This window comes from Mirounga leonina, unplaced genomic scaffold, assembly GCF_011800145.1.
Source record: "Mirounga leonina isolate KUSES-001 unplaced genomic scaffold, KU_Mleo_1.0 Mir_127, whole genome shotgun sequence".
Lineage (NCBI taxonomy): Eukaryota > Metazoa > Chordata > Mammalia > Carnivora > Phocidae > Mirounga > Mirounga leonina.
Window position 1 is genome coordinate 48,179,555 of NW_023270316.1, and position 27,011 is coordinate 48,206,565.

Consider the following 27,011-nt stretch of genomic DNA (forward strand, 5'->3'; position numbering starts at 1 on the left):
TTTTTAGTTTCTCCTTTATATTGTATTCAAGACTTTTTTACAAAGGCAATGAAAAGATTGTCAATTTTGCCTAAATTAGCCAAGCAAGTAAATAATACTAAAACAAAACAAAATAAAACAAAAGGAAAATTGATGATCTTTCGGTTCAATTGGCAAAATCTGTTACTATATTTATACCATGAAGACGAAACTTAAACAGGATATTTCAAACACCCAGAGCTGATTGTTAAACAAGTGTGCAATTAAACCCTATGCCAACTGTTCATGTAGGACTTTAGAATTTTTTTATTACATGCTGTTTATAAAGCCTCAACAATGAAGTAATTCAAATATTGTAGAAATTCAGACAGAATACATGAGACTGAGGAGTTTCCATTTTGGCACATTATATTTAATAAGCATTTAAGTCCATAAAACTGATACGGCAAATTAGTTCCAACTGGCTCCTCTGGATTCTGAAGTGAGAGCAAATCCAAATATCTGATAATGACATGAAAAAAGCACAATGAGGACATCTCACTGCAGAGGCAACAAGCAGTGGCTGGAGCTTCTTAGTTATGCCCTATTAAAGAACATAGACATTTTTGTTCAAAAAGGTTCAGCTCATTTAGCACAGTGAATAGAACTGTGATAATGATTCAATGACATTGTTTCAAGAGTGGATTTTGAGGCTATAACTTTTTGTGTTTTTTTAGGGATGGCCACCTTAAAGTATGAGGGAAAGGGGAATGCTTTTTTCTTCGTTACAATCTCTTAGTGGTCAAATACTAAGCACTTAGTGGTCAAAGCACAATTTAGGGAGATGGGAGAGTTCAAAGACATTATCTTGTTTAAAGCAATTGTGGGGAAAAAAGAACATACCTTCACTGTTGCCACATTATAATATTCTTTTTCTTAAAGTCGAGATATTTAATTAGTAAGATGGGTTTAACAGTAAATATATTTTTTAAATATTTTATTTATTTATTTGACAGAGAGAGATAGCGGGAGAGGGAACACAAGCAGGAGGAGTGGGAGAAGGAGAAGCAGGCTTCCGGCTGAGCAGGGAGCCTGATGTGGGGCTTGATCCCAGGACCCTGGGATCATGATCTGAATCAAAGGCAGATGCTTAACGACTGAGCCACCCAGGTGCCCCAATAGTAAATATTTTGGGAAATATTAGTCTGTGTTTCCTTTAAGAATAATTTTTTTCTTTCTATACTTTTGACTGAGCCAACTGCTCAAAATAAAAGCAGGAATAGTAAGAAAAAGCTAGAATACAAATTTGTGCAGAACATTTTAAACTTAAAATTTTTAGGCAGAATTCTCCTACAACAAGGAGTTAACATTACTTTTCCTTATGACCGTCTTCATCTTTTCTAAGTCAGTAGTTGGAAGTTTTTATAATTCCGATCTCCACACTTTCCTGCCATCTCTCCATATCCTCTCCTTCCATATCCATAAGGCCCTCTCTCTTCAACCCATTGCAATGTTTACACTTTCCGGAACATGTTTTTTCCTCTCTCCCTTCACTAAATGGAGTACCGCCTGTTGCCCTTTATATATTCTATGTAAATAAGTGACACAATCTTCATTTCTGAGTTTGGATATTATAATTGCTTAAACTGAGTTGATATAATCTTAGAACAGTAGTGGGGCGGGCACCTGGGTGGCTCAGTCGTTAAGCGTCTGCCTTCGGCTCAGGTCGTGGTCCCAGGGTCCTGGGATCTAGCCCCGCATCGGGCTCCCTACTCAGCGGGAAGCCTGCTTCTCCCTCTCCCACTCCCCCTGCTTGTGTCCCCTCTCTCACTGTGTCTCCCTCTGTCAAATAAATAAATAAAATCTTAAAAAAAAAAAAAAAAAAGAACAGTAGTGGGGCATTTTTATCATGTCCCTGCTGTGTTTAATAATAATAACAACAATAATATTTTCTGTATTAGTCACCTTTCTTAAGTGCTTAATGAGTAAACTTATTTAATCCTCACAACCATGCCAAGAGAGGTACAATTTTGTCTTTGTTTCAGAGCCTAGATTCAAACCCAGGCATTCTGACTGGAGGGCCTGGGATCATACTACTTCCACCAGGACGCTTAACTACCTTAATCCACTTAAAACCTTCACCAAGAACAGACGTTAGAGAAAAACTGTCACTGAAAGAGTATCTCTCAATCCAAGCAAAATCCAAACCTGAATATTTGATTTATTCCTGTGAAATAAATATATCAGTCGAAATTAACACATTGCTGGGCCTTTATTTAATATTTTTAACAATTTCAAAATAATATGAAGTGCCCTGTAGAGTTTAATGTAGTAGGAGTTTTATTATTTATGGACTGTACCATTTCCAACATTAGTGGCTAGTGTCTTTGGAATATAATTAAACTCTGTCTCATTTGCCTTTTTCAAATATTTGGTATAATATCTGACATACACAGCAGAGAGAAGAACCTTTTTAAACTGAAAAACAAACAAACAAAAATCAACTGTACAGGTTATAGGAGAGGTGCCCCCAAGATCAGAGCAAGAGGTAGGGTCATGGTCAGTGACAAATTTTGCAGACAAAAATAAACAATGCATTTCTAGGATGTTGGTACTAACACTTAAATAGAAGTTATTTCCAGCACTTTCTTACTTACACTTTTTAAATAAAATTGGAAACTTCAAAATTTCTCATTAAAAACACTACATATGTGTGAACGCCTTTGTTGCGATGTTTCAAGAGTAGATCTATTACTTAGTGAGTATCTGGTGTAAGGAACAGAGATACTAAAAGGGAATAAAAGCTATAGGAACAAAGAGGTAGGTGCTAGTATCTTACTATGTTTGAGAAAAATGCAGGATTTCTGAAGTGTATGCAGTGCAAGGGTGTGCCATTTCTTCTTAAACTTCAGAAATCAGAAAGACTTGCAAACATCGTAGTTGGAACTATGGACGTTAAATATACCATTAAGATAAATTACTTAAAATGTAGAAATATAGGGGCGCCTGGGTGGCTCAGATGGTTAAGCATCTGCCTTCGGCTCAGGTCATGATCCCAGGGTCCTGGGATTAAGCCCCACTTCGGGCTCCTGGCTCAGCGGGGAGCCTGTTTCTCCCTCTCCCTCTGCCTCTCTCCCTGCTCATGCTCTCTCTCTGTATCTCTGTGTCTCAAATGAATAAATAAAATCTTAAAAAAAAAAAAGACTGTTTTAAAATAAATAAATAAATAAAATGTAGAAATATAGCAGAAAGATTACTATGTGTCTTTCAAAGTCATCCTTGGACATTAAAATTCAAATTCTAAAAGACTAGAAATGTAAAAGATAATACCAAATGTTGTGGTTTTACTGTCCTATAGGAAATTAGACAATTAATATCTAATTTAGCAATCTTATTTTAGCATTTTTTTTTTTCGTTCACTGGATATATAAACCAGTCTGTAGTCTTGGAACCAGCTTTATTATCTTACTGATTTCCTCATTAAAGAAATAAAGAAATTTTCAACACACGACAGACTTGAAGGTCATGGTCTTAACTTTTTATAGAGTACTTTGACAATATATACACTAATCCTGTAACAAATGATGTGAACAAACAAAAAGTTACAATGTTTTAACATTCGCAGATAAACATTAAAAAAAAGTTTTAAAAAAATCTCAGAAATGTCAGAAATAAAAAAGCAAATTGGGTTTCTCTCATTAAAAAAGAAAAAGGGAAAGGAAAACAAATTCATTGAGAAGAACCTCACAAATCCGGAGATGTCAAGTTAGTTTTTAGAGCACCCAAGAGGAAATATGAGGGTCTCCCCAAGACCAGGTACATGTCCTAACCTTAAATCACTTAGAGCTATCACCTTCCATTCATGTAGAGTGTGCTTTTTACTAGTCCATCTCTGTCATGATTATTTTATACAAACCAAATGTTTGCGTGCCATTGTTATAAATCATAAACGTGTTCATTAGCAGCTGGGCTATTATTACTATTATTATTATTATTATTATTATTATTATTAGTGGCTCAATTACTTTATCATACTTTGAAGAACAGTGTTAACATTAGGGATGACAAAACCTTGCACACAAATCTTGTTAATGCTTACTTTTGCTTTTTGTCAGAGTTTTTAAAGTTTTATTTTTGTAAACTTAACTATTGCTCTCTCTGTTCTCTTGGCCTCAATTAATGTACTAAAACATGGTTGTTCAAACATTCATTTTTTTGCACATGTTCCTATAAGGAGCATAGTTTTTGGGAGAATGTACTTAAGCCTGAATTCCTGGTGTACTCAATGATCTGTTTTACAGGAGTAATCTCTATTTACTTATGTTGTATACAAGTCATTAAGAAATAACCAAATCTGCTTTTCTCAAAAGATGAATTAAAAGACAGAAAAACTTAGAAAACCCCTAAGAATTCATGGCCTGCCTCAGTGTGACTTCCTGCCTCTCAGAATACTTCCTCTTAGGAGCCAAGAATAAATGAGTGCCTCTCCAAACCACATTATATTCAAACCAACCACCTTAAATATGGCAAATATAATTCCATGACCAGCCTGCGACATTCCCCTGTGACCAACGAACTAAAACTGACATCCAGACTTTAAAACAGCCTATGACAAGACTCTCTGTGGAGACCCACATTCTTCTAATTTTATTTTTCTGAATTATTTCCTTCTACTCTGTAACCTAAAGTGAGATTTAAAATAGATCATACATATAAATATTTCGTATGAGGCCTGGGTTTTTATTTGTTTGTTTTTCTTTGCAATTACAGGATCCTCTGCCTAACCTTCAGAGAGGATAGATAGGTGAGGAGTCTTTGGAGGGCTGCTATGAGATTGAGATGGGTCTTCAAAAAGGCAGCTCCACCGCACAGCCATCCTCTTGGCTACCTGAGAATGCCTTTGTGTTAGTGACAATCTTATCTGGAATAAATAATGTATATGAAATACGTATGGAATACAATATTAGGCAAACTTTAGTTTAGATGACGATCACTAAACCTATCATTCTGACCAGCATAAAAGCACTTATTTACACAGAAGTAAATTACTTGCAAGCACTGAAAACCTACATGAGTTTGCTTTTATTACATAATAGAAGTAGAATGAAAGGAAACCCTCTTGACACTTCGTATTTCCCATCCACAATAGCATCCTTTCTTGCAGGATTTAATTTAAAATCATCATCATGAAGAGAAACACACACTGAATTAAATTCATTCAATTTAGACTTATTTCAAGCAAAATATTTCACATGGTCATTACATTAACTCAGAACTTGTATTATTTGGCTTTATTTTAGTATACAGGGACCATCACTTTCAGGATTTCTAGACTGAAAAAAAGCAAGTGGAAAGACAAATCAAGAATGAGTTTAAATTCCATGAGAAAGTTTATGATGAATGATTACTAAATATAAGTTTCAGATCACTCCATAAAAGCTCAGATTGGAAAATAACATGTAAGTTAAAATAGTGCTTAAAATTTAAAATTAAATAAACATAGATTATAGAAAATCATGATTTTGTCAATGAAAATAATTTATAACAGAAATTTATTCTGTGTAATATTAAAAATAGCAGTAGGGCATGTCCACAAATTAAAATCTCCTTAATTAATGGTTAAACAATTTCCTACTCATTGACTTATATACTTGTTTATAAAATGTTAAAATGTATGCTAAATTGTGAGGGTTAAATAATTTCTGTATCCCCTAATGTGAATAATCACTATATTTTATACTTTTGTGTTAGCTGTAATTTCATAAAATTGGAATGTGTTAGTGTATAAATAAGCATATGGCCTAGATAAATTATATATGTCTATTTACTCTTATTATTTATATAGTCATATATAATCTCAACCAACAGGATATGAGGCAGAATGGTGTTTCTCCTTTATTCATTAGAAATGTCATAATTTGACATATTACTTTAAGGATGAATTATACTTTTGTTCCTCATTTAATACATCAAGGTGCTGTTTAAATAAAAGATGATATACAAAAAAAAATCACTTCACACAGATATTAAAGGAGTCTACTATGACAGAGTATAGATGTTATCCATAGAAGCCTTTTAAAGCATAGAGGCAGTAACTAAGTTAGACTGTGCAGTGTCACTAGACTATTCAACTATATAATCGGTGGAACAATGACAGGATGAAAGAATTTCTAGTCCAAATTGTGCCAGTAATCACATCTGCCAATGCAGTTGTCATTTATATGTCATATTGGAAGTTATGAGTTAGTAAATTAAGGATGAGTACTAGTAATACACTTAACATATATGTATAAATATCTCATCTTGTTATCTTTATATCTAACTAAAAGATTATCTTTTCCATGATTCTATTAATTTTGAATCTAGCTTTTTGTGGTTTGTTCCTAAATTCTTTACCAAGGTTTATAAAAGCAAAAGAATTTACAATCATCTTCAATAAGATTTTAGATTTCTATTAGGTATTAATGGAAGTTATTCAGATTGTTTCCTGAGAAGTTATTTATTAAGTAAAATCATCATGTCATATGACAGATGCTGCCTGTTTTCAAAACATTGATACCAAGGAAAAGTCCAAACTTTGGAACAAAGAGCTAAAAAATCAACCTAAGCTAAGACTACTTTAGCCATATCTTAATAATTTTTTTTCTATCATGTTATCCCATTAAAACCACTAAGTGAGATTATTTATTGATTCATTCATTCATTGAAACATTAAGCAATCACCTAGTGCCATGATGACCCTAACATTGTTCTAAACAATGAGAAGAATAGGACAGTGGTCCTGGCTTTCAAAACTTAACATTGCACTAGGATGAATATGGAAATATAGACAACAAATCAATTAAACACGAAACAATACATGTCCACAATGACACATATATCAGTATGTATTAAAGTGTTAAGACAGACACTTTGGATGAGGTAGGGCTTGAATTGAGTCCGTTGGAGGAAAAAATGGACTTGAAAATATCTCTAAATAAGTGAAAAAATATGACTTTTTTTTTTTTCAAGCAGGCATTGATGAGTTGGTGAAGACAATATGAGAAGGTCTTCAGGAATTAGAGAGCATGTTGTGGTTGCAGGAATATTGCCAAATGATACAAATTTAAAAATATGAAAAAGAATTTAAGGAACTGCGAGACAGAAGTGAAAATCCAGTATATACCTAACATGTGTTTATGAAGAAACAAAGTTTTAAAAGTGAGGAGAGTCAGTAAAAAACAATTGTGGTAGGCAAAATAATGAAATTCCAAAGATGTTCACATCCTAATCCCTGGAACTTGTTACTTGGTTATCTTACATAGGGAAAGGAACTCTGCAGATGTGATTACTGGCACAGACCTTGAGATGGTGAGATTTTCCTAGATTTTGAGGGTGGTTACAATCTAATTACATGAGTCCTTAAAAACAGAGACTCTTTTCTTGGCTGAGGCTAAAGAGAGATATAATGACTGACAGAGGAGGGATTAGAGATAAGGACATTACAAGGAGTAGACAGACCTGCCCTTGCTGGATTTGAAGATGGAAAAAGGATGCCATAAACCAAGGGAAGTAGGTTCTTCTAGAAAATGGGAATGGCCTTGAATTTAAAACCAGCAAGAAAATGGGGACTTTGGACCTAAAACTGCAAGGAACTGAATTCTTCCAACAACCCGAATGAGCAAGGAACAGATCCTCACACAGAACCTTAAGAAAGGAAGTCAGCTAGCTGTACAAATGCCTTGATTTTAATTAATTATATCCATGCCTGACTTCTGACCTACAGAAATGTAAGATAATTTGTGTTACTTTAAGTCATTAAATTTGTGATAATTAGTTATTGCAGTGGGAAAAAATGAATACAAAGATAATACCTCAAACTGAGGCATAATGTGGCTAAGTGAATCATTATATGGCACAAAGTTGTGAAGCAAGTATTTAATTCAGGAACCCCAAAAGCAGGGCCCATTACCTTAATAAATTGCAGTACAGTAACTAATCCTTAAAGAACACACATTGCTTTCAGTTAACTAAAAATAACTTCCAAACATTATCTATACTTATATCTCCAATTAAAACCTCAAATCAAAAATAGTAAAAGCCACACATTTTCTTTAAAAATTTGAAAAAAATGAAATTAATATTTACAATTATAATAATACTTTTAAAAACCAAACATGCAGGGGTGCCTGGGTGGCTCAGTCGTTAAGGGTCTGCCTTCGGCTCAGGTCATGATCCCAGGAGCCTGGGATCAAGCCCCGCATAGGGCTCCCTGCTCCGCGGGAAACCTGCTTCTCCCTCTCCCACTCCCCCTGCTTGTGTTCTCTCTCTGTCAAATAAATAAATAAAATCTTAAAAACAAACAAACAAACATGCAGACAAATATGTAAATATATAAAAAACAAACCCATATGCTCAAAAGTAACTTTTAGAAAAGGAGAAATCAAAGTTGCAATTGTATAGCATTAATGATTTATTAGGAGTGATTACTGTTTGCAAAATTTACTTAACTAAAAAGTCCAGTCTCATCGCCTGTTTTAAAAAAACAAAGAAAAATGTCATAAAATTGATGTTAAATAAATTTTAATATGTAGTTGGATAAAACAAATCTGAATTCTCCCAAAGCTAAAATTAAGGATTAAGAATAATAATTAAGAATTAAGTAATAAATTAAGTGCAGAGGGGGAAAAAAAAAGCTAAAGCTGCAATTAGCCTTAGGAACTGCAAATTTGAATTTTAATACACATGAGGAATGAAAGGTTTGGCTTTTGGGCCAACATAAAGGCAGGGAAATTTTTATAACTCCTCTTTATGTATAAAGCTAGTAACCTGAAATTTTAGACTTAAAAAAGCATCCATAACATTGAAAGTACACTAGAAAACCTCTAGTCAACTGTCCAAAAAATAACAATAAAATGTGCTATATCTTAGATGTAAGAATTAAATAAAAGTCACTTTCAAGGAGTGGTTATGAATTATATCCTAGTATGTTTTGGAATGGGTAATTCTAAAAATATAATGTTAAAAATGGCCCCACACCAAAATATCCACAAGATATTAATTATAATTTATACAACTACTAAACGCTGACATTTCTGCAACACCGTACCCAATGAATTAAGCTGTAGTTGTGCTCATTTTTCTAAAAACGGATTTTCAGTTTTTTAGAGCAGATGTAAGTTCATAATAAAATCAAGTAGAAGGACTGCACGTGTGGTGATGAGCACTGGGTGTTATATACAACTAATGAATCATTGAACACTACAACAAAAACCAATGATGTACTATATGTTGGCTAACTGAACATAATAAAAAAAAATCAAGTAGAAGGTATAGAGAGCTCCCATATAACTCCTACCTCCACAAAGCCATGGCCTCCATATCAACACTCCTCACCGGAGAGGTACATTTGTTACAATCTATGAATTTACACTAACACATCACTACCCAAAGTCCTTACTTTACATCAAGGTTCACTCTTGATGTTGTACATTCTATGTGTTTTGAAAAAATATATAAAGAAATATATCCATCATAGTATGATACAAAAGAGATTTGCAGCTCTAAAAATCCACTCTATCCAGCCTATTCACCCCTCCTTCCTCTCCTAAATCTTGGACATGGATTCTTTTATCTTCTCCACAGTTTGGCCTTTTCCAGAATGTCAAAAAGTTGGAATCATATAACATGTATTATTTTCAGATTGGCTTCTTTCATTTAGTAATATGCATTTAAGATTGGCTTCTTTCATTTAGTTATATGCATTTCAGATTCCATGTCTTCATGGTTTGAGAGCTTATTTATTTTTAGTGTGAATAATATTCCATGTCTGGAAGTACCACAGTTTATTTATCCATTCAACTATTACTTGCTTCCAAGCTTGGGGATTATGAATAAAGCTGCCATAACATCCATATACAGGTTTTTGTGTGGACATAACTTTTCAACTCCTTGGGGTAAATATCAAGGAGTGTGATTGCTTAATTATAGTGTAAGGGTATATTTAGTTTTGTAAGAAACTGCCAAACTCTCTTCCAAAATGGCTGCATTAGTTTGCATTCCCATGGGCAATGAATGAGATTCCCCATTGCTCCACAATCTCTCCAGCATTTGATGTTGTCAGTGTTTGGGGCTTGGGGCATTCTACTAGTTGTGTAGTGATATCAAATTATTATTTAATTTGCAATGCCCAAGTGACATATAATATTGAGCATCTTTACATACTTATGTGCCATCTGTATATCTTCTTTGGTGAAGTGTTTGTTCAAATCCTTTTTCCATTTTTTGAGTTGTTTGTTTCTTTATTGTTGATTTTTAAGAGTTTTTTATTTGTTTGTTTATTTTTGCTATTTGGGGATAACAGTTCTTTATCAGATATATCTTTTATAAATATTTTATCCAAATCTTTTTATTCTCTTGATAGTGTCTTCAACAAAGCAGAAGCTTTTAATTTTAAGGAAGTCCAGCCTATCAATTATTTCTTTCCTGGATCATGCCTATATATTATATCTAGATGTTACATCTACAAAGTCATCAGCAAACCCAGTCATCTAGATTTTCTCCTGTATTACCTATTAGGAGTTTTATAATTTTGATTTTTCACTTCCTTTTGAGATAATTTTTGGAAGGATGTAAGGTCTGTGTTTAAATTCATTTTGTACATATGGAAGTTCAATTTTTCTAGCACCATTTTGTGAAAAGATTGTCTTTTCTCCATTGTATTTCCTTTGTCAAAGATTAATGACTATATTTATGTGCATCTATTTATGCAAATCCATTAATCTTTTTGTTTATTCTTTCACCAGTATCACACTGTCCTGAATACTGTAGCTTTACAATAAGTCTTGGAGTTAGATAGTTCAGCCTTCCAACCCTGTTTTTCTCCTTAAAATATTGTCTTGAGTGTTTTTCTTCTCTCTATAAAATTTAGAGTTAGTTTGTCCATATCCACAAAATAGCTTACTGGGATTTTGATTAGAATTGCATTACATATAGATCAAGTTGGAAATAATGAACATCTCAACAATATTGAAATTTCCTTATGAATATGGGATATCTCTCCATTTATTTAGTTCTTCAATTTCATTCCTCACAGATTTTTAGTTCCTGATATAAATTTTATATATATTTTGTTAGATTTATGCCCAAGTATTTCATTTTCAGAAATGATTTCAGGTAATCTAACATTAATGATATTGTTTTTAACTTCAAATTCCAAATGTTCATTGGTAGTATGCCATTTTTTTAATACAACTACAAACCCAACATTGATACAATTGACCAGTAAATTCAGCCAGCAGAGCAAACAATAGTATTACCTAAGAACTGCAGATAAAAGGACAATAAAAAAAATTACAACACATATCTTTTCACAATTAATAAAGAACAGCAATTTTATAAAAAAGAATAAGATACAATTTACAGAAGATGCAGTCATTATAGTTAAAGGTCAAAGCACAGACCAAATAACAGCTTTGACATACATGTACATAACATCAGTACTATGGAAGAAACTTGAAAAGGAGAAAATCATAACAAAAAAATAAAATACTGAGAGAAATACAGGACAAAACATGAAGAAAAGCAAAAGAGGTATAGAAAGTTAGGCTTCAGCCTCATCCACAATCATCATTTTTGTCAACCCAGGGGATGCAAATGGTTAAACGAGGTAGTAACTGAATGAAAGGTATAGATTCTCAGATTCAAGCCAAGCAGTTGATTCCCATGTGTATAGCACCATGATCAAAACTACAACGTAACATCATAATAAAACAGCCAAACACCAAAGGAAACAGAAATGAAAGGAAACGGCAAAAACACAAGTAATAAACAAAAATAAAACTAAGATTTCTCATGAGCAATACAAATGCCAGAAGTCAAAATAATTAGGTCTTTGTAATATTTGAGAGGAGGATAGAAATGAAGATTAATTTTAGACTTTATCAATTAGAATGTGTATTAAAATATTTAGGGAAACAAACCTCTGGCGTCACCCCATGAAACAGAAAGCTGTAAAGAGATTTTCTTACACCCTAAAAATGAGAAAAAGTTTGATAACCTACAAAATCATCACTTTTTGAACTCACTAGGGATTTGATTTCAAAAGACAACAAACTCTCATGAAATCTAAGGAAATCCAAGGCAAGACAAAGCATGAGCATTGGATCATATGGGGTAGTGGAAGAATACAGAAGCCTCACTCAAGCAGGTAAGAAGACTCCAGTTAAAGTGTTTAATAAATTTCTAAAGGCTGAAAATTGGCTTACACATGAGTACAGAAGCACTAAGAGCTGCATGCATGAGGTAGGCTTACAGGCTTCAGACTCCATGGACCTCACCAAGTACTCATGAGAAAAAACTGGAAGAAGGGAGGAAGACCAGAGGAAACTTCTGCTGGAGGTGTTGGCCAAGAGAGGAGAGTGATTGCAGTTGCATGAAGGATATAAAGCTCTACCTGAGCCCTTTGCCTCTGGGCAACAGGTCTTAAGCCAGTGGGGAAGAACAACAAACTCTGTTATCTTGATGACATAACTGAAGACCTACGGTGTAGGAAACAACAATAAAGGGGCAAAAAAATATCTTTCTACCTTTGAGGATGGGGCAGAAAACTTTCCTGGGCCTAACCTATAAGATAACTCCTACCACTGAGGGAAAGTCATAATCAGAGACTTGGGGTTACAGAGCCTGCCTAAGGCAAAAGCAGATCAAGAGAAAAGAAAACCCCTTTACCCACAACACAGCACTAGTGAGCATAGGAGAATTCGAATTAGCAGTCTATCACTAGAGGATGGGTCAAGAGTATATACAGAGACACTTTCTGGAGTACAGGTTTACAAAGAGGTCCTCAAACTTAGTTTCAGGAGTAGTGATTGAAACTCTGGAAAATCAATGTGCACCATAAGTCCCGGGTAATACTAGGGTAATCTGCAGACAGTGCTCCACTGAAGTACACCACTGCAACATCAAAATCTAAACACAGCTCCACTATGGACTAGATTGATTAACATTCCTACACTAGTGACCTAGCAGACAAAGAGAAGTAATCACTAAATAACATAAATATTACTCCATTCTGTTTCTCTTGTTCTACACAAAATTATCAATAAAAAATTGATACACAAAAAAGCAAGATTAACAAAACTAAACTCTAAAGTTATCCAGATGTTGGACTTATCAGACAGGGAATTTAAAATAGCTATGATTAAATATAAAAAGGTCTAGTGGATGCACTTTACAAAACACAAAACATGTGGGAAACTTCAGAAAAGAGAAACTACATAAAAGGGCCAAAAGGACTTGCCAAATAAAACAAAGCAAAACAAAACAAAACTTAGTAACAGAGATAAAGAATTATTTCAATAGGTTCATTGGTAGACTTGATGCAGTTGTGGAAAATAAAAAGGTAAACTTAATGATAGAACAGTAACAATGACTCACATTGGAACACAAAAAGTAATAAGAATGAAAAAAAAAAAAAAAAATACAGAGCTTCCAGGAGATGTGTGACAAAGTCAGATGGTCTAACATACATGTAATTGGAATCCCAGGAGGAGAATATAAACAAGGCAGAAGAAACATGGGAAGAAATAACAGCCATGATTTTCCAAGAATAAAAATCCTCAAGATTCATGATTCAATTGTGGTAACTTGTGTGTTTTTAGGTATTATCTGGTTTTTTTTCTAAGCGATCTGATTTGTTAGTATATAATTGTTTATAGTAATCTGTTATCACACTATGCATTTCTGTGATTATCTGGTGTATTGTTTTCTCTTCTGTTTCCCATTTTGGTTTTTGAGTCTTCTCTCTCTCTTCTTTTTTTTCCTTAATGTAGTTAAAGCATTGCCATTTTTTTTTTTTTTTTAATGGGTCATTTCTTTCAATGTTATGTTATTGTTTATTCTGGTCTCTATTTTATTTCTGATGATTCTTTGTTATTTTCTTTCTCTAGTAAATTTCAGCTAAGTTTCTTCTTTTCCTAGTTCCTTATGGTGTAATGTTAAGTTGTTCACTTGAACTTTTTTTTAAGATTTTATTTATTTATTTATTTGAGAGTGAAAGCAAGAGAGATCACAGAAGGAGAGGGAGAAGCAGACTCATGCTGAGCAGAGAGCCCAATGTGGGGCTCGATCCCAGGATCCTGGGATCATGACTCCAGCCGAGGGGTCAATGCTTAACCAACTGAGCCATCCAGGAGCCCCTGAACTTCTTTTTTTAATACAAGCATTTATAGCACAAATTTCACTGTAACATCTGCTTTTGCCTCATCCCATAGGTTTTGGAATACTGTTTTCTTTTTTGTTGTTGTTTTGAGAGATTTTGATTTGCTGTTTGATTTCTTATTTGGCCCATTGCTTGGCATGTAGTGTGTTCTTTAATATTTACATATTAAATATTTAACATTTACATTGTAGGTTTTACAGCTTTGTTTTATTGTTGATCTTTAGTTTTGTACCACTGTAGTTGGACAATATACTTGGTATTATTTCAGTCTTCTTACATTTATAGTGTTTGTTATGTTTCTTTTTATGCAATTTAACCAGGGGATTCTTCTGTGTATATTTGAAGAAAATGTGTATTATATTTTTCTTGGATGGAATGTTTTATCTATATCATTTAGAACCATATATTCTGAAATATGCTTCAAGTAAAAAATGTTCTTGTTGAAAAAAAACAACTTTAACTGAAGTTACTCATTTAAAATAAAGCTTACTAGAGGGGAGGTGGGGAATGGGTGAAATAGGTGAGGGGATGAAGAGTACACTGATCATGATGAGCACTGAATAATGATGTATAGAATTGTTGAATCACTATATTATATACCTGAAACTAATATAACACTGTGTGATAACTATACTGTAATTAAAATTTTAAAAATCTTAATAAAAAATAAAAATAAAATAGAAAAATCCTCAAAATACAATCCAAGAAACAGAGACTCCAAGCACAATAAATATCCTCCAAAATCATGAGATACACTATATTAAAACTGCTAAAAATCCAAGACATATTAAATATCTTTATTGTAGTCAATAAAAAAGAAACATTATACACAAGGAAACAAAGATAAGAAATATAGCAGGTTTCTTTTCAAAAAATACAAGAAGTTAGAATACTGGAATGTATAAAATGAAACACACACACACACACACACACACGAACACATACTGCTCCCCCATGAGAAAAGATATTTCAAACATGAATGCAAAATAAAAACTGTTCCAGAAAAATGAAAATTGAGAGAATTCATTACCAGCAGACCCATAGTGCAAAAGGGTTAAAAGAAGTTACTTTGTCAGAAGTTATTACAATACCTAACCTATCTCACAAAATATGTAAGATAATCTTATGATATTATTAAGAACTTATATCTGCTTGAAAACAAAGGTCCCTGACAGTTAAAATGAAAGTAAATGTCAAAATTTATTTTATTATTATTTTAAATCTCTAAAAAATAATTGAGAACTTAAAACATCTATTCTGATCCCATTGGATATTCAATCAGAGATTTTAGTGTTTAGTCCAGCACAATTTTAAGTAATTATTGATATGTTTCATAGTTTTGTCTTTGTCCCTTTTTATTGTTCTGTTCTTCCTCTTAACTTCATTTGGGTCCATCTTTTTTTTTAAGAATTCTAGTTATTTGGTTGGCTGGTTTGTGTGTATATTTTGAAGTGTTTCTTAATTTGTAGTAGTATTAGTCATTTAGGAACTACTCAGCCATTCAGTAATAAAATCTATCTGGTAAACTTTGTTAAGTTAGCCCTACAAACCCCTTGTTTCCATGTCCTACCAGAATGTGATTAAGCCATTTGAAGACAGAAGAAAAGTTGTGTGTGTGTGTAAGGGATGGGAGGATGGGGATGGAGAGCTGGTATAAATATAAGAACATATTTGTTATCACTGAATTTAAGAAAAAAATATAAAATAAAAATGTTTCCATGTGTTTGTCCTCCATCATAAAGACTATTTAAACTTATGGACAAAGTATACAGCCTCACTTATAAATAAATCAAAACCTTTTTTTCAACATGTGTTTAATCATACTATCACATACTATCACAGCCAAAGTGTCATGGCTTTTTTAGATTGGTAGTAGGAGAGGATTTTCCAAAATACAGTTTATTGTGTTTTCAAATAATTTGCATTCCTAATTAATGATCCTTCCTTAAAGGTTATAATGGGTAGAATATAAGGATTTTCTATTCCTAAAGAGTTTGTTTAAAGTGTGGTACAATTTTTTTTTTTTTCACATTGATTCATTTATACAGTTTTGCAAGAAAGAAGATGATGAAGATTGACCTAGAAGCATATTTTTCTCCATCTTTATCGGGGAATATTTTAGCCATTTTCAGTTTGATTCATTTGCTCTGGTTTTGGCATAACTCACCATTAAAGAGATGGAACAGTGTTTTATGTTCTAATGGAGATATAATATTCTCCTTTGTAATATTGCCAGTAAATACAATATAAATAGATAACAGAGAGGTCAATTAAATTTTGTCCCTTCTTAAATAATATGAATAGGGATATACTCAAAGTTTAAGAAATTTATGATTTAGAATTCTGTATGTAGGAAAAAAAAATATTCTTCTTGTAGTATAATTATATAGCAGTTAGCTTTTGAATGGAGTTAATTTATATCCTGAATTGTTAAGTATGCTATATTGGCTTGTATTTAGCAAATTATATTTAAGACATTGAAAATATTTTGCTAAAGGGAGGGTATTAAAAATACTTAAATATTTCATTCATTTTTGTTGATCTTTTTCCCCTGGCAGCATAAATAATTGATAACTGTGGATTATTCTGTTCCACTTTCCCTAAGGAAAAAAAAAAAAAAAAAGTATTTCCTTTGAAGTATTTCTGTCTTTTGAATTTTTCTTCTTTCATTTTATGGTGTCAGTTTCCTCCTTACAATTTATTTGGCCAAATTTAAGGCCTTTTCTCCATGTTCTCACCCAGCATACACCCCTAATTATCTTTCTATTTATACCTGTGATTTTATTGTTCATTTCAATGCATAAAAATGAATTTTTCTTTTCCCTATAATACTATTCTTTGCTCTCAAAATCACCAGAATTTATACTAATTTTTGCCCCAGTAGTGCTCCTGTTGGGCTAAAATTCTCAAAATATGTATTCAGGAAAAATAACTCTTACACATTGTTCATTTTTCAAACCAAACATAAATAAGACTATATTGAGGTTTAGTAAAAATCTGGTTAACTTTCCTTTTAATTATTTTCCATTTTCATGCTACTTTGAATTTTATTACCTAAAAGGAGTAGAAAAATGCCAACAGATTAAATGGTTTTACTTTTTTAACCCTACTTGATTTAAGTAATAAAGGAAGTACCCATAAACTACTAAAAATACTTCTTCAAGGGATCATATCCTAGTTTTTTAATGGCAATAGACCTGGAAAGTAGTGTTAAGCTTAATACCTTGTATTTTTGGAGTCTTCATTTAAGTTTCAGAATGTCTTGTGGAATAAAACGTTCTAGATTCAGAAGGCAAAAGTTTACACTGCTGGCTCTGTACTCATCTAGATGGAACTATTTCTATGTGGGCAGTGGCTATTGCTAAAAGAAATACACGTATCTTGGAATTTACACACAGGTATCTAAAGCCAGTATGGAACCCAATACTATCTATAGCTGTACATCACAAGAACAATAACAAAACTCATCAACAATTGTAAATGTGCCTTTTTTCAAAGAGCTTTCACATCATCTCTAAGAGGTAATTAAATTTTGTCACTCTGACAATCAGAAGTGATCTGAATCTCACCAATTGATATCTGCATTATGTCTACAACATCCCCACCAAGTAATCATACATGTTATGATTGAGGAACTTTGGTGATAAGGAGCTCATTAGTCTTTCAATCAGCCAGTTACATGTTGGCACAGCTTAGTGAGTCTATTAAGCTTTTCTTAATGCAGGATTCTATCTGCTTTAGAATTGCTCAAGGCCATTTGAAATAGTAAAATTTGTGGCAAATTTGGCTCCTATTTTGCAGAATTTATGTCACCAAGGGATATTTTGAATGCAAAGTAATTATCAGTACAGTGAAATAGAAAGAAAATTTCATATTTTGCTAATATTTTATAAAGAAATTCTGTCATATTCTATCATATGGCTGAGCTACATCACAATATGAGCTATTATTGATACTTTATATTTATTGTTAGTCACAGTCCATTCTGTAATTTGCAAAATTAACTTCTACTTATAGAGGCATTTAAACATTAAACAGTGCACCTGCCAACCATGTGCATTCCCATGTGAAGAAATGGGTTTAAGAAAATGAAGCAAAAGTATAGAAAAAGGTATTGATAAAAGACGCATCAAAGATATGTGAGTGCTTCTACAGCAACTAATTATGTATACCATTATTTGCCTTTTGAAATATATTTTTTACTAAGTTTTTTAGAGTTGTTTTTATTGCATATAAAGTAAGGTAATACTTAATGCCATTGTATTCATAAGACAAAATTGTTGCATGTAGATTTCAGTAAATAACTATTGAATGAAGAATTAATAAATGAATAAACAATGAATTTATATTAGACTACATCAAGGTAGCATAAAATTATTACTTCATGGTTTGTAACTGATTTGCGACTTCAGTCTACTGCCAGTTAATACCTGCCTATGACAAAATGATTTATAATCCCAAATCAAAAGTGTAGAGACTCTCACATAATAAGATATGTTATTTCTTATTGTTCTGTTTCTGATTAGCTCATCTATTTGGATAGATAATGGAAAAAAATATGCTATATGTCTCTGTATTTTAATATTTTGACAAAGCATTAATAGCTGTAGAGAAACTTCACAAAATCTGTAGAAAAGAAAAAAGAGGATACTTTTTAATGTTGCTATATATTTTTTGAGATTTAAAAGGTAAGATTGGTTGATTCAGCGCAAAGTCCCTGCCTCATGACAAGCTTAAGAGTGGAATTAAGACATTTACTGTGATATTCCAACTTCGGCAGTGGACCATTGAGGAGCACACCCCAGTTCTGATGACAGGAATAAAACAGGAACTTTAAAAGGTTATGTCTTGTCATATACTCTGCTCTTTGAATGACCCTTTGAAATTTTACTCAGTTTAAGCTCTTTCTGGAACAAACATCCAAAGTTAGGGGCATAGCTTCAGTTAAGCAGTTGTCCATAAAGACTTACGAAAAGACTTGCCTCTATCACAAGTTATACCCATTGAAATAGGGATATCTTAGGCCATAAGAATATTCTGTTTTGAGTTCTACTATTATATACTGAATGCAAAAATTGAGTAGTGAAAAAACTCAGGCATAAATTTGGTGTTTCTATTCCTTCTTTTTCTGCTGCATTCCCACAAACAGATCTGTTCCAAAAAACCACAGTGTTTAAAATAGTGAATTCAAAACATACTTTTTATTCCTTTTGCCTGTTACTCATTATGACATGTATTTTGAATAAGACCATAGAGAGAACGGATAAGATACAATATTACACTACAGCATGGCTAGTATTAAAAAAAAATCATTACATGACTGGGTAATGTATAATATATCATGATATAATATGCAGCATACTGCTAGCCTAATAGGAGTTTTCACCAATAACTTAAAATAAATTATCAATGTATTTTAAAACAATGAGTCTATTATTTATGTTTTGATGAAGGTTAGAGTGTGTGAATGCACAATAATTATCAGTATAGATAAAAAGAGAAAATTTCATATTTTGGTAATATTTTTGTAAAGAAACTCTATGTCATGTTCTGTCATTTGTCTGCATATGTCTACAAAACACAAGTCAAGCATCACCCTCTTGGGCCATCAACCATTTTCAATTTTCTTATGTACAAATGTTTGCTTCAACTAGCAGTTCAATTGTTTAAACATAATTGGTACAATTGCTTTTTCAATCGTTCTACAAGAAAAACTATACACTTTTTCCAAATGAAAATACACCAAAGCAAATAATCATCTGCATCAGTGATTATTCTAATTTATATACCCCAGATCTATTTTTGCTTTGGAAATTTCCACACTTATTATTTGTTTTGTGATAATATTTATCAGAGATAATATCTCCATCTAACATAAATTATTTTATCAGTAAAGGATTATTTCAAAACTATTATTATTTCACATTTTAATCATATTATTCCTTGTCTTGTACAAATAATAATGTATAATTTTCTGCTATTTGACAAGCTAACTCACTCAAATCTTAGTTTACCTAAATGCTACTATGTTTCATGTTTAGTAGATTTCAAAAGAATAATAACAAATATACAAATGCATCACATATGGAATTCAAAAGCTGCTTTGTAACCAGTAGTCTCAGCATGTATTGTTTTATTGCTCTAAAATAAAAAACAGAACTTCTAGCTATTTAGCAAGTATAACAAACTATTACTTAAAGGACAATCAAATTGATAGTGACACACCAGCTCCAACTATTGAACCACCACAAACAAACTCTGGCACTTGCAATCAAGGAGGTTTTGAATGAAGAAAATGAATACTTGTATTACAGAGACATAATGTGTGCCTCAGATAAAAGTAATTGCTAAAGACCTAGAGGGATGATTACGGTTTGTTTTTCAAAACTTAAGATTTTTGTAGGCCAAAAATCTCTCTTCTTCCAAAGTACTAAGCAGACATAACTTAATAAGATGAGTAATTTAAAAGAAACTTTAGAAATGGAATTCATCAGGGATCTATTGTTTTCTGACTCAATCTTGCACTTAAAAACATTTAAAGTTCACAATGTTCTACTTTTCCAGTAATTTACTAGCTTCCTTTAAAAAAAAAATGGTGTTCTATTATTGTTATCCACTTTCAGAGAAAAAGAGATAATTGAACTCAAGGAATATGGGTATGATTAAAATGGTAGAGGCCAGAGGATTTGTATTTTTCATTAAACACTAGAATGGAAAATGGTAGATTGAGTTCAACATGATTATTTTATCATAATATAAACTGTGCAATGTAGATTTCAAGATTTTTTTATGTTGGCCATTTTCCATCTCTTTTGTGGAATATAGAAATAACAGAAATTTCCTTAATAACAACAGTTCCAAGAACCTAAAAAACCATAAAGTTGTTATCTCCTTTCATTGTCATCACTGTGTCCACTTTGTTTTAACAATAATGAATTTGGAAATTAGATATATCCTATCAAATGTCCACGTGTTGTTTTTTTTTTATTTTGATAAATAACCTTAATACAGTGTATATTAAAGGAGTAATCAGATATCAAGATTATACCATTACTTCACGTTAAGAAATTTGTGTAAAGGCTTAGTCTCAAACTATAGTTCTGAGAGAAGCAGGGTAAAAATACTGAGTCACAGGTACCCATGTGACCATAAATCTAGAGAAGAAATCATGCAAAAATGGAGTAATTCAAATTTCAAATAAAAGGCAAGAAAAATATTTTGTTCTTTTTTTTTTTTTTTTAAGATGTAAAGAACTTAGGTGAGAGAGCTGTCTTTGGGTAAAAGGAGAAAAAAACTATAAAAGAAGCAGTAAGGGAAGTAATGTTCACCGTGGACCTTCCCATCCAGGGTTCTTCACTGATGACTTACAGTTTAACTTTCACAATTGCCATATGGGGAAGAAATTAGTATACCCATAATGCAGATGAGGGAATCAGAGTCTTGAAAATGTCTTAACTTTCAGAATGTATAAATGACATCTCTGAGATTTAAATACATACCCTCCTGAGCCTTTTGCTTTTCATTATGCAACATGACTTATAATGTATCTAAAATTCTTCTTCCTTTTAAGAATGAGAGACACTCATTCTAATGAATCCAATTGACTTATTTTGCCCTTCTGCAAAAAGTCTGTATTGGGGAAGGTGGAGGAGGAATGGTGGTAAGTGGGAGCAAGCACGTATTTTGAAATTAGACATTCATAGTTTAATATCCATTCCCCAAAATCTCAATATATTTCAGCTATTATAAATTGTCCTGGTTTTGTTATCATGCATAGTATTTTGGGGGAGAAAATGTGACCATAAGTCACCATAGTCTTCCTCTATTTTCTCCAGTCTGTCAAATCATACTGATTGGACATTAAGAGTTTTAATCTAATTCAGCAAAAGTAGACGTTTTGTCCTAGCTTTTGCCACTGGGAAGTGTGAGGGAGGGGCTATTAGTATACTTGGAAAATAATTATAACAACAAAGTTTTGTTTTTGTTTTTGTTTTGTTTTTTTAATGTTTTTGTTTTTCAATACTCTGAGCAGTTTCCCAAATAGCACCTAGATTAGAGATAATTCTTATTTCCTCCAAAGTGTGACAAAACCTGTAGATATCATTTTCTGATTTGAAGTGACTTGTTGAAACATATTACCTAGAATTAAATTGGCTTGAAGTTAAAAATTAAATCTGGCCTCAAAAAGCCTAATCCTATCACTTTGAGCCAGAAGTGACTTGATATTTTTTAACGTGAAAATAAAATATGAAGATTTCTTAGGAAGCCAAACTATAGTGCATATAACATAATGTTTGATGATTTTCTTCATTCATCAGAGAAAGCACTCAATGGCATATCATAGAGCTTATTTAAAAAAAAAAAAAATCCAATTGCTGCAATTCAGTGTAAACAAATACTTTCCAAAGTTAAATTCTACCAAAGGACAGATTACGAATCTATTACTGCTATCCCTCAAATTGAAATTTTCATCTTTTGGTTTTGAGATTGACTTAAAATGTTATGGAACCTGAAACTATTTCTCAGTAAAAAAACAAAACAAAACAAAACAAAAAAAACACCAACATTTCTAGGCTAAATAACAAGATCTCTGTGACTGATTTACCTGCACTTTCTACATCCTTATATATAAGTCAATTTTTCCTTGTAAACAGCATTAGTTTTTCAATCCAATTTGATCTATTTTTAATTGGAGTATTTATCTCATTTACATTTAATGTGATGGCTGATATACTTGGACTTAAAATCTAATATCTTACCATTTGTTTACCATTTGTTTTGTACATGATATATGTTATTATTCCATTTCCTTATCTCTAACCACAATAGTTATACATATTTTTACTATTTTCTTACTGGAAATCCTAAAAATTTCTATTTGTATCCTTGACCTTAAAGCTTGATATATATTGATGATATTTTTACCACTATTTGCACGGTACATTTGAACATATTATCTACATTTACAGTCCCCACGAATTTTGTAATACTTTTTTTTTTTTTAAGCTCGGGTCTTGCTTTTATTTTATCTTATTATTTTTTAAAATTTAAATTCAATTAGCCAACATATAGTACATCATTAGTTTCAGATGCAGTGTGCAACAATTCATCAGTTGCATATACCATCCAGTGCTCATCACATCACATGCCCTCTTCAATGCCCATCACCCAGTTGCCTCATCCCCCCACCCATCTCCCCTCCAGCAACCCTGTTTGTTTCCCAGAGTCAAGAGTCTCTCCAGGTTTGTCTCCCTCTCTGATTTCTTCCCATTCAGTTTCCCCTCCCTTCCCCTATGATTTTCTGCACTATGTAATAATTGTTACATGTTTTGAATTTATGTAAATTTTAAATGTCACACGAAATCATTGATATCTCTTTATTAATTCAATACTCATCTAGACTTACCAAATTTATCATTTTTATTACACTCTCATTACTTCCCACATCTCTGTACTTAAATTTAGGATTATTCTTCCTCTAACTAAAGAACACCCTGTATTAGTTAGTAGGTCTGCTGCTGACAAATTCTCACATTTTTTGCTTATTTGAACATGTTTCTGTTTAATTTTCTATTTTTTTCATATCTATCTATCTTCACATTATACATATAAGTAGGACAGGGGATACTTCCAGCATACCAGAATATTCCCTCCTACCCCTGACTAGTTATCTCCTCCATGGATAATCTCTCTTCAGACTTCTATAACATTTGCTTTACCTTTTTGAAAACTTTGTTATAAATGAAATTATATAGGTTATGACATTTGGAGTCCTACCTATTTTACTTTAGGTTTAGGAGAAGGAAGAAAGGAGGGAAGGAGAGAAGAAGAAAGAAGGGAGGAAGAGAAAGAGGGAGGGAAGAAAGGAGGGAGGGAGGAAGGAAGAAAGAATCCTAAACCTTTGAAATATCTAATGGACCTAAAACATAGGACCAATCTGAACCATAATTAAAAGAGACAAATTTGTATCTTATTTATGTTAATTTTTCTTGGGATCATTTAGTCCGTACTCCAATTTTTAACTTTAAAGCTTGTAGTAGGCTAGTGTTATATTACATTCTGGATTTTTTAGTCTAATTCTAATAGTTAAGTAGAGGCTTTTCTGTTTTGTTTTGTTTTGTTTTTAATAATTGCAAGAGTTGAGATAGAGATGAAAGCAATCTTTTGTTATAAAGATAGTGTCCCATTCAGGTTCTGTTTTATTTTCCAAATTCCCATTGATGTTAACACATTTAGAGGATGGTGATGATGATGATGATATATTTTGCAAAGCTAAGGTTATCTGTGTGATGAAGAATGAATGCAAAATGCCACAGGTGAGAGTATGGTGAACCATCTATTCAGAGACTATGCCTGGACTGGTTACATATCAGGGTGGAAACAAAGTGATCTCAAGTGTAGGGTGATCTCTGGTCATTAATCATTTTAGCTTCAGATTTGTTTTGGATATCCTCAGTATGTTTATGTTAGTATTTCTTAGAAAGTGAATACATTCTGGAAAACAATTAATTTAATTAAGTATTTGATAAAAATAAAGAGGGCAATGAATAGTACCAAATGTACTTATTCCTCAATGTAAATTGTATATTCCGATAATATTTGATATGTAAACTTAAAATTTAAAGATACAGAGGATGAGTTGACATACTGATTTTAAAAATGTCCCCCAATTGATTTTATTTAAATTATGAAGTCAAGATTAAATCTTGAACCAGTGTACAGGCTCAGAGAATCAACATTTGATTTACATTTGCCATTCAAAAACAAAAACCATATTTCCTAAGTTTTCTGTCAAATGAGGGTTTTGTTTAGAGAGTGTTCATTTCATTTTGTAATTTTAAAATATTGATAGTTTCATGTGTTATCTATTGTGCGGATTTTTCCCAAACATTTTGTAAAATGGTATCGAGGTCTTCTGATGAGATTTACATGAAAATACAAAATGAAGAAACTTAAGCGGAAACATTCTCTACAAGTGTATCAAAACTGTATTTTAGTTACCTGATTCTTGAATGCTACTAGTGTTACAGGCTTTTGACTTACCTAAAATATTCATTTAAAAAATTAACCCCAGGATGCTGGGTGGCTCAGTCAGTTAAGCATCTGCTTTTGGCTCAGGTCATGATGCCAGGGTCCTGGGATAGAACCCCATGTGGGGCTCCCTGCCCAGTGGGGAGCCTGCTTCTCCCTCTCTCTGCCCCTTCCCCCTGCTTGTGCTCTGTCTCTCTTGTTCTCTCACTCAAATAAATAAATAATATCTTTTAATTTTTTTAAAAATGAACCCCATCTTATTATCTCCTTTAATTTCCTCTTTATCTCTATGCAAAATGAAAATAAAATGCAAATTTAATAGTTTTTAGGGGATGACCACTTTCTGTTTAGCTAATGAAGTAAGATCTAATACATCCGTGCCTGTTTTCACGCCAGGAAAGAAATTAACATATTCTTTTTTCATCATGAAATAATTATTTTTTTTAATTTTTATTCAAAATAATACATTTAATTTGGAATAAATAGTGATTTTTTTAAAATAAAAGATACTCTACTTTGAAGCTGATATATGACATAGGGACTGGTGGTATGCAGTCTTTTGGGGAATATTGAAAATATCACCAAGAGAAATCTTTTTTTTATAAATTGCTTGGAGGATGCAGAAAAAGAAAACTATCATCATCTTGTAAATAAATGAAGTTGAATATATTCTTCTAACTGAAGAAAACATACCTTTTACTGTGGGCATTAGCGTAGAGAATAAAATATGGCCACTTCTCTGTGACTCTCATCTAGAAGAGGGATATTTAAAAAAATTTTTTGAATACCTCAATTGATAGCAGAACGAAGTGCTATTTTTTGTTAACAAAAATGCAGTTGCTGTTTTAGAAAAAGTAAACCATGCAAAGGAAGTGGACAGAAAATTATTACATGAACCAAAATATGAAATACTAAAATGTATTAATTTTTCCAGTAATAGAGATAAAAAAGGAGAAATGAAAGATCTATTTGAAGATGAATAGTGCGACATTTTAAACTGATTATAAGTAGGGGAGGGGCACCTGGGTGGCTCAGTCAGTCGACTGTCTGACCTATTCTTGGTTTCAGCTCGGGTCATGATCTCACGGTAGTGGGATGGAGCCCTGCATGGGGCTTCTTGCTGAGCTCAAAGTCTGCTTCAGATTCTCTCCTTCGACCCCTCCCCTGCTCACGTTCTCTCTCTCTCAAATAAATAAATAAAGTCTTAAAAAAAAAGAAGTAGAGGAGTGAAGAAATATAGAAGAGATATAATATGAAGGTTCTGAACCAGCAAGAATGATGCTTTAGTTTTTTCTCTGTATGAAGCAATTCAACTTGCACAAGAGAGAATGTATGACTAATATTTTTCTCTTCACAATAAACAATACATTTTATTTTCAAAATGTTTTTCAGAGACTTATATAAGAAAATTTGAAGGTAAAGTTGTTATTGGGTCATGTATTTGCATCTCATAGAATGGATCATAATTTTTTATGAAATAAACATAGAATCTTAAAAAAAATCATCATAAAAAATAATCCTCATAGATGCAACACACTAGAAGTTCATTTGCCTTCATGAAAATGGCCTCCCTTACCATCATGAGATTTTTGCTTACATTCTAATTATTATTCAGTCATCTACAAATATTTACTGAGCAATTGGATTGCATTAGTAAACCAAGCAGGCAAAAAGCTCTGTCATCATGAGAGACTATGGACTCTGAGAAACAAACTGAGGGTTATAGAGAGGAGCGGGTGGGAGGATGGGTTAGCCTGGTGATGGGTATTAAAGAGGGCACGTTCTGCATGGAGCACTGGGTGTTATACACAAACAATGAATC